This window comes from Canis lupus, chromosome X (assembly GCF_011100685.1).
Source record: "Canis lupus familiaris isolate Mischka breed German Shepherd chromosome X, alternate assembly UU_Cfam_GSD_1.0, whole genome shotgun sequence".
In the NCBI taxonomy this organism is placed as follows: domain Eukaryota; kingdom Metazoa; phylum Chordata; class Mammalia; order Carnivora; family Canidae; genus Canis; species Canis lupus.
Genome location: NC_049260.1, coordinates 38,895,386 through 38,905,773, shown reverse-complemented (window position 1 = coordinate 38,905,773; position 10,388 = coordinate 38,895,386).

Sequence of the window (10,388 nt, the reverse complement as noted above, 5' to 3'; positions counted from 1 at the left end):
TTTCTTTTTTAAAAAATTTATTTGGGGCACCTGGGTGGCTCAGTTGATTAAGTGACCAACTCTTGATTTCAGCTCAGGTCATAATTTCAGGGTCCTGAGATCAAGCCCTGCCTTGGGCTCCCCACTCAGTGGGAAGTCTACTTGTCTCCCTCTCCCTCTACCCCTCCCCACCCATCCTGCTCACAGGCACACACTTTCTCTCTCTCTCTCATGCACCCATGTGGGAGGAGGGGCAGAGGGTAAGGGAGAGAGAGAGAATCTCAAGCAGATTTCCCATTGAGCACGGAGTATGATGCAGGGCTTGCTCTTACAACCCTGAGCTCATGACCTGAGCCAAAATCAAGAGTCAGACCCTTAACCCACTGAGCCACCCAGGCACCCTGAAACTGAAATCTTCTGATTTTGGTTTAACTCATTAAAATTGTACTCAATATTGCTTTAGATTAATGCCCTGATTATGTCCAAATTTATTTTACCCTGAAACATGCTAAGTTGTATGGAGCTTGACAGAAACCTACTGTTCTTATGTTAATCAAAATTTTTCTTTCTGATTTGCTGTCTTTAAAACTTTGTTAGTGTCTAAAACATTTCACTAAAGTGTTTCATTTCAGTGTTAACTCAGACACAAGTGATGATAATTATGTTCCAAAGTTTAGAAAATTATGCACAAATTATCAATTAAGCAAATGCTTCAACAGTTATATGCCTCATCAAGAGAAATTATGCAAACTCTGGGAGAATGACAATTTTACACAAGATGTTTTTATTTATTACATTTCCTAAATTGTTGTGGATGATCTCCAATAACTTTATCAAAATATTACACCATTTACATTCCAGATGAAATTTTGTGATCAGAGACTTTTCTCAAATGTATCATAAATATGACACCCTTAAACTAATCTCACGCATGGATATGAAGTATGAAAAGTTTGTCAAACTCATCATATCTTAGAATGAACTCTTACTTCCTGCACACCTGCTTTCTCCTCAGTATTTGTTGTTTTGGATAACACTATCATCAGGTGTCTCCTCATCTGAATTAGAAATCTTGTGGGCACCTGAGTGGTTGAGTATCTGCCTTTGGCTCAGGTTGTGATCCCAGGGTCCTGGGATTGAGTCCCACATTGGGCTCCCCTTGGGGAGCCTGCTTTTCCCTCTGCCTATGTCCTTGCCTCTCTCTCTGTGTCTCTTGTGGATAAATAAATAAAATCTTAAAAAAAAAGAAATATTGTAATTAGTTCTAGTGTCTTCTTCTTCTTCCACCATATCTAATGTCACACAAGTCCCATTTGACTGTCTCTGAAATATTCTCATGAACCTGTCTTCTCCAATTCCATTCTAATTTAAATAGATAATCAGCCAGTATAAGACAATACAAAAGCTTTAAAAGGCTGTATATACAGACACACCTTATTTTATCATGCTTCACAGTATCGCACCTCAGATATTGCGTTTTTTACAAATTGAAGGTTTGGGACCACCTCACACGGAGCAAGTCTATGGGCTCCAACAGTGTTTGCTCTCTTCATGTCTCTGTGTCACATTTTGGTAATTCTTATGATATTTCAAACATTTTCATTATTATTATACTTGGTATGGTGATCAGTGGTCAGTGATCACAACTTGCTGAAAGCTCAGATGATGGATATCATTTTTAGCAATAGTATTTTTAAATTAAGCTGTATACATTATTTTTTAGACATAATGGTATTGCACACTTAAAAGACTACAGTTCAGTGTAAACGTAACTTTTATATGTTCTGGGAAACCAAAAAATTCGCTTGAATAACTTTATGGTGAAATTCAGTTTATTGCAGGTGGTCTGGAACAGAACCCATGATTTCTCTGAGATATGCCTCTAAGCATTTAAAAATAAAGTTATCTTGAATTTGTTTGGGGCATTTGCACCATTGCATTCAGTTTTAAAAAGCAAACTTTTATTGAGCACCTACTATGTGTAGACAATGTGCTAGATTCTGGGGAATACAAAGGTAATTATGAAACATGGTGCAGCAGCAACCTTCTCAGATCCCCTCCCTCTTTGGGAGCTTTGTACTATCATTCAAAATTTTGCTTTACTATCATTCAATAAACTTTGCTTTGCTGCCCACCCAAAACAAATAAAACCAGAAAAACCCCAACAAACAGAAAACAAGAAACAAACAAACAAAAAACCCCAAAACATAGTTCAGACCCTTAAAAGACAGATATCAAGAAAAATAATTACAATATAGTTAAAGGCAAAGCAGAAAAATGTCCATGATATAGATATAATTCATCTAGAAAGATGAATTAGAAAGAGTTTACAAGAAAGTGGTTTCAAAGCAGTTTGGACAGTTTGGAGGCAGGCCAGTGCTGGAATATTGTTAGACAAAGACAACTCGTGAAAAGTTATGGAATTGGCTTCCTGATGAGATAGCACACAATATACCTTCTCTTGTTTAAATTCATAACATTGATAAAGATGATGTAAAAGGAAAAAAGGAAAAATACATAGCCAGACATAAAAGCAAGATGAACAGCTGCTTGGACCAAAGACTGAACAGAGATAGAAACTGATGAGAACATAAAGTCTAAGGTTTGGGAGGCTCTGGGGTTGGAAGCTGATGGTGGTTCTCAGGGTAAAAGGAGCTAAATAGAACTCATGCAAGAAGGAATATGGCCATCAGATCTCTGCTTAAAGCTAATGTCTGGTCTGGTACCTCCTCATCTAGTTAAGAGGCTGAGGGCAAAAAAACCCCATGTCCAGTAATCTGTAGATGCTATGGCTTTTAGCAAGCTATAGATCTAGGGAGGTGGGGGGAACACAAATACAGTCTTGGCAAGTCACTGAGTCAAGTCACCCTTTAGATACCATCTGACAAGACCTCAAAAATACCATCATAAAACCTGATTTTGTACTCAGCTCCCTGGGAGTGGGGTGACAGCTGGGAAAAAGATGGAGTAAGATGGAGACTGCCCACATGACTTTCAAAAGACCCTATCAGCCAAAATGCCAAAAATATGTATGGAAATCTAAAGTCAAGAAAGATAAACTATAAATCAATAATTTGGTAATAAATTAATTATAAACAATAGCAACTTATAGAACAATCAAGGATTTAAAAAGAACTATATTAGGATGTTCAAAGAGGAGAATGACAGAACAACTTTTATTCACAAGTACATGGAATTACAAGTAAACATAAGCAGAAAAGAAACAAGTGTGGGTTGATGTGAAAAAGAATCAGTTATGCATTTTTACATAAAAATATTATTTAAAGCTTAAAAAACAATATATAGGATAAACTAGATCAACCACATTAAAGGAACACATTGGGGAATGAAAATGTAGTCCAGATGAACTTCCCTAAAAGAGTACAAAAAGAGAAAAAGACTAAAAACAAATATGAAAGAGTAGTTAAGAGATGTGGAGGATAAAAATAAGAATTCTAAACTAAGAGAGTTGGGGAAACGGAAGAGAATCACTATTTCAAGATGGAAAAGCTGATAATTTCCCAAAATTGAAGACATGAGTTTTTGGATCAAATGTGCTAAATAGCAAACTGGATGAAAGAATCTTACAGCCAAGAAACATTGAAGTGAAATTGCAAAGCATCAAAGATAAGGAGGAAATCTCAAAGGTTATTGCATAAAGTGAAAAATTGCTTGTAAAGGTACAATTAGTCTAATAGTGGAGCCCTCGTGTCATCTATAGACAATAGAGTAGTATTTTCAAGATATTGAGGGGAAGTAAAGGCAACCTAGACATTTATTTCCTGTTAAAATGTCATTTTCAAAAATAGGAACAAAATAAAGAGCTTTTCATATGTACCTGCTAGAAGACTTATTAAATGATATTCTTCAGGGAAAATGAAAGTGAAGCCAGAGGGGAGGTGTGGGGTATAAGAAATAGCAGTGGGGACATAAATTGACAAAATATGTCAGCACATTCAATTACCTGTTGAATATTACCTTAAAAAGAAAGCAATTTATTATATTAAGGAAGCAAAAATGAAACTCTAGATAATAATGCAAATATCATGGAGGCAGATGTTATTTAATAGAGAGTTAAAGAGTATTAAAACCTCTGTTATGTTCAGGAGGGGATAAAAATACTGAATAACTCTAGAGTTTGTTAGAAAAATTTGTAGTGGGGATCCCTGGGTGGCGCAGCAGTTTGGCACCTGCCTTTGGCCCAGGGCACGATCCTGGAGACCCGGGATCGAATCCCACATCGGGCTCCCGGTGCATGGAGCCTGCTTCTCCCTCTGCCTGTGTCTCTGCCTTTCTCTCTCTCTCTCTCTGTGTGACTATCATAAATAAATAAAAAAATTTAAAAAAAAAAAAAAAAAAAAAAGAAAAATTTGTAGTGAAATATGGATGTAAGCTTTAGGGATAACCACTAAAATCATAGAAATGCAATCTGTAATTCCCAAACTATCAGAGGCAGGAAAAGAAGAAAAATGATAGTAAGCAGAAAACAAATGCTAACAAGATAAAATTGGCCCAAATGTATCAGCAATTCTCAGAAATGTTTACAGGTAGGCTCAATACACGACAAAGACTGTCTGATTGAGTAAATGGAACAGAATCCAGCTACAATCAGCCTATAAAAGCTACAGCTACACAAAACAACGCAGAAAGTTTTAAAATGAAGAGATGGAACCATTTCTTCAACTTCTATTTTACTAACAGCATAATTTCAAATCGATAGAATTACAAGTAGAAGTTTACAATGAACAATTACATTGTGAGTTTTAACAAAAGTTCTGATTTATATTGATAGATTGTTCAAACTAAAATAAAAGTAAGAATATAAAAATAAATATACAGGGGCATCTGGGTGGCTCCGTCAGTTAAGCATCTGACTCTTGATCTCAGCTCAGGTCTTGATCTTAGGGTCATGAGTTCAAGCCCTGCATTGTATGGAGCCTACTTAAAAAAAAATGTGTGTGTGTATTTTTTTTTAAATTATTTATTTATTTATTCATGAGAGACACAGAGAGAGAGAGAGAGGCAGAGGGAGAAGCAAACTCCATGCAGGGAGCCCAACGTGGGACTCGATTCCGGGTCTCCAGGATCAAGCCCTGGGCTGAAGGTGATGCTAAACTGCTGAGCCACCCGGGCTGCCCTGCATTTTTATATATACATGTTTACACATATATATATATATTTATATATACATACATATACCGAGAATATAGAGGTTCAATATAGAACTTAGAAATTTTGTAAAACACAATTAACAAGTTTGATCTAATATTTAATGTGAAACTCTGTGCCTAAGAAATGGAGAATACATATTCTTTTCATTACTCCACTCATCATATGAAATACTGTTAATACCGAAACAGGACAAGGATTACATGGGAAAACAAGTTTCATTTATGAACAATGATGTAAAAATCCTAAGTAAAATACTAGCCATTCGAGTCTGAGGATATGTGAAAATAATAATAAATAATAATAATAAATAATAATTCATGACCAAGTAGGATTTACCATAGAAATACAAAGAACACCTCTGAAAATCTATTAATATAGTCCACCACAATAACAGATGACGATAGAAATGGGAACTCTGGTCCCTAGGGACCAGAAATAGGGACTCCTGGTTGGGTTAGTCGGTGGAGCTTGCCACTCTTGATCTCAGAGTTGTGCATTGGAGCCCTGCATTGGGTGGAGAGATTACTTAAAAATAAAATCTTTAAAACAAATTTTTAAAAAAGATTTTATTTCTTTATTTGACAGAGAGAGAGCACAAGCAGGGGGAATGGGAAGCGGAGAAGCAGGGTCCTCACTGAGCCCCTGATGTGGGGCTGGATCCTCAGACCCTGGGATCATGGCCTGAGCCGAAGGCAGATTTAACTGACTGAGCCACCCAGGCACCCCTTTTAAAAGTTATTTTTTAAATAAAAGAGAAATATATACATATATATAAATATAAATATATAATTGGTTCAGATAGATGCAGAAAAGACATTCTGAAAATTTCAAAATTCATAAAATCTTAGTTTTTTAAAAAAAGATTTTATTTATTTTAGAGAGAGAGAGAGAGTGCACACAAGCAGGGGGAGTTGCAGAGGGAAATAATCTCTAGCAGACTCCATGCTGAGTGCAGAGCTTGATGCAGGGCTCAATTGCACAACCCCAAGATCATGACCTGAGCTGAAATCAAGAGTCAGACACTTAACTGACTAAGCCACTCAGATACCCCATAAAGTCTTAGTTTTAACTGCATCTGCCAAATTCAATTTCCTTAAAAGACCTGGAAGAGCAATATTGGCAAAATAATTATTGAAGCTTGATGTTGGAGATCCATTACACTATTCTATCTACTTTTGTGTATGTTCAAACTTTTCTGTAATAAAATATTTAAAAGTTAAAAAATAATCTGAAGCAAATCATACACAATGCAAGGTGGGTATATGAATATTTAATATTATTTTCTATACTTTTTAAAAAGATTTATCCGTTCATTTTAGACGTGGGGGCAGAGAGGGGGAGAGGGAGAGAATCCCAAGCAGACTCCCCACTGAGCTCAGAGCCCGATGCATGGTGCAATCCCATAACCCCAAGATCATGACCTGACATGAAATCAAGAGTTGGATATCTAACCAACTGAGCCACTCAGGTGCCCCAGTTCTCTATACTTTTTTATGTTTGAAATATTTCACACTTTTAAAACAATTAAAAACGCATAAAAATAGTCATTAAGTTCCAAGAAGCCAGGTTTATTTGAGTCTATACATAATTTGATCTGGAGTTAGGAAATAGGTGTAAACAATACTGGATTAGTAGGAAGAGATGAGTTCTTTAAGGGTTTTGTGGGCCATGATAAGAAAATTAGACTTCCTCCTGCAGGAAATGGACAGTGACTGGAGCACTGGGAGAGTGAAGCTTTTCATGAAATATTGTCATAATAATAATAATAACAACAACAATCAAATTTATATGGGTCACACTTATGTAGCACCTGTTATGTGTCAGGCTCTGTTACAAGTGCAGATGCTCAACTACTGAGCCACCCAGGTGCCCTGCTTTAGTCTTATTACTACTATTATTACCACTTTATATCTGACTTCTAGAGGCACCAAATTTATTTTGACATTCATCAAATGCAGGTTTCTTGACTGAGCACTGTTGATATTTTGGGCTGGGTAATTATTTATTATGGGTGGCTGTCCTGTGCATCACAGGATGTTTAGCAGCATCCATGGCCTTTGTCCACTCTTTACCAGCACCCTCTACCCCAACTTATGACAGCCAATATTTCCAGACATTGCCAAATGTTACCTGTGGAGTGTATGTGTGTGTTTGTGTGAGAGAGAGATGGGGGTGGGGAGAATGGGAGAGAGAAGGAGAGAGAGAAAATTGACCTTGGTTGAATTAGTATTAAATTTACAGACACAATATTTTCTGGACTAATGTTTTACCTCTACTTCAAGTGTGTCCATGGAAACCTGTCTTAATGAGGTCACAGTGATGTACACAACAGTAGTGAATGAAACCCAAAAATTCTTTCTTGTAATAGTTGTCACATCTGCAGTCTCTGAAATTTTCTTTAGTGGTTTTGAGAAAAGGACAAGCTCACAATAATATTTGCAGTTTTCTGGTCCTATATCTGCCCCTGACACCTAATACCATAGATTAATTTTGCCTAGTTTTGAACTTTAATATCAAGCGTTGGCCTACTTTTTCTTAAGGAGCCAGATAATAAATATTTTAGGGTGCAGGCCAGATGGTCTCTGTCACAACTACTCAACTCTGCAGTTGTAGTGCTAAAGCAGCTAATGACCATCCACAAATGAATGAGTGTGACTGTGTTCTAATAAAACTTTAATTACAAAAACAGGTGGCCAGCCCATGAGTCGTAGTTTGACGACTGAGCTTCATATCAACGGAATAGTATAGATTGTGTTATTTTTTGTGGTCTGGCTTCTTTTGCTCAACATGATGTTTGTGAAATTCAATCATGCTATTACTCAAAGTTATAGCTCATCATTCTTATTGCTATGTAATGTTCTAGGCTATGAATTAATTAAATGAATTTATTTATCCATTCCACCATTGATGGACACTTGGGTTATTTCCAGTGAGAGGTTTGGTGGGTTTTTTTGTTTTTTTGTTTTTTTAATAAAAAGTGCTGCTGTGGGGCTCCTGGGTGGTTCAGTGGTTGAGCATCTGCCTTTGGCTCAGGTCATGATCCTGGGGTCCTGAGATCGAGTCCCGCATCAGGCTCCCCGCAGGAAGCCTGCTTCTCCCTCTGCTTGTGTCTCTGCCTCTCTGTGTCTCTCATGAATAAATAAATAAAATCTTAAAAAGAAAGTGCTGCTGTGAACATATGTGTGGGTATTAATACCTAGAAGTAGAGTTGCTGTTACAGGTACATTCATTTTTAGTAAATACTGCCAAATAATTATCTGAAGTGATTATACCAATTCCTGCCAGACAGCTTATGGGAGATCCGGATGCTTCATATCCTTGCTAACACTTGATATAATGTCCTTTTCATTTTTTTTCCTTCTGGAGTGTGGGTGGAAGTATTGCATTATGGGTAGAAGTATGACATTTTTATTTGCATTTGCCTTAGATTATTTGTAATACCCAAATTGGAATGTCACATGCAAATACCTATAAAAGAACATACTGAAAAAAAATATTGTTTCAGTATTGCTCTGTAAGATTTTAATACTTCTCTAGTCGTAGGACGGACCAAAGCCTAAATGTTATTCTTTAGACAGAAAGTCTTAATCAGAACTTAAAAAAAAACATTTTTACTGTTTGAAGTCATCACTTGAGTTAATTTAATCCTACAGTAATTATTCTTCATTTCACAGAACTAATTATTATCCCTGTCAAACCTGCTACAGCTACTGAATTTTTCACTTGAGGTAATAATATCCCCATGACTTTACTCATTCCAACCAAAAAGACAGAGTCATATTTGACTTTTCTCTGCCCTACTAGCATGCTGGTTCTAGCATTACAGGGACTCTGTCATCCATCTCTGCCTTGGACCTCGTTCAAGCTCTCATTACTTTAGACCAGATCAATCCCAAGAGAGAGAGTATAAGTCCTTTTGATGGCCCATCTTCTCCGGAGAGATCATCTGCATGAGTTGGATCTCTGTGTACCTCAGTCATCAGCACAGATTTGTATTCACTAATGCCTCTATATCCCCTAGTATGACTCAGTGTCCTGCTCCACAACTACCCCGAGCATTCCACTATAGTTAATTCTATATGTCAACTTGACTGGGCTAAGGGATGCCCAGATAGCTGGTAAAATGTTATCCCTGGGTGAGTTAGTGAGAGTGTTTTTGGAAGAGATTAACATTTAAACCAGTAGATTGAGTAAAGAGGATCACCCTCACCAATGTGGGTGGGTATCATCTAATCAGTTGACGGCCTGAATAGAATAAAAAGGTGCAGGAAAAGCTAATTTTGCTCTCTGCTTGAGCTGAAACGTCCATCTTTTCTTGCCTTTGGACATCAGCCCTCTGGTTCTCGGACCTTTGTACTTGAACTGGGATTTATACTACCAGCTACACTGGTTTTCAGGCCTTCAGGTTTGGAGTGAACTGTACCACTTGCTCTCCTGGGCTTCCGGCTTGCAGATGGCAGTTTAAGGGACTTAGGCTCGTTATTGAATGAACCCCTGGCTCATGGTCCTCTGTGGTACTTAGAGGACAAAAACCCAACTCTGGGTAATCCTAACTCTCTGCCTACTCTGTGCCTGCCTTCATAACTGGGTGTGGTTGGGAAAAAATCCAGGATTGTTACAAAGTGGTCTCACTTTAAATATATCCTATTTTGGATATTCTTGTAATTCTCCTTTAAAACATCCTTTGAGGGCAGCCCGGGTGGCTCAGTGGTTTAGCGCTGCCTTCCGCCCAGCGCATGATCCTGGAGACCTGGGATCGAGTCCCACTTTGGGCTCCCTGCATGGAGCCTGCTTCTCCCTCTGCCGGTGTCTCTGCCTCTCTCTCTCTGTGTCTCAAATAAATAAATAAATAAATAAATAAATAAATAGATAAATAAAATCTTTTAAAAAATAAAACATCCTTTGATAAATGGGAATTGTTATTGTAGCTCAATTTATAAATATTTTCTTTTATGTTTAGTGTCTTAAGTGCCTGGTCCAAGAACTACTTCCCTACTCCATGCTTATGAATGGCTTGAGGATTAGAGTCATGGAAAGACTACCCTTGATTAGGTGCTTCTCCCCATCTGCTTCAAGCACACCACAGAGCAATGGTTACAGAATTCATAGTAGGATTTTTTTAATGTAATAATTTTTTTGAGTATCTATCATACATGATGACTGAAAGAGGTTTTTTGATGTGTTTTTTAAAAAGGGTTTGGGGTGGCTCAGTTGGTTAGCATCACATTCTTGATTTT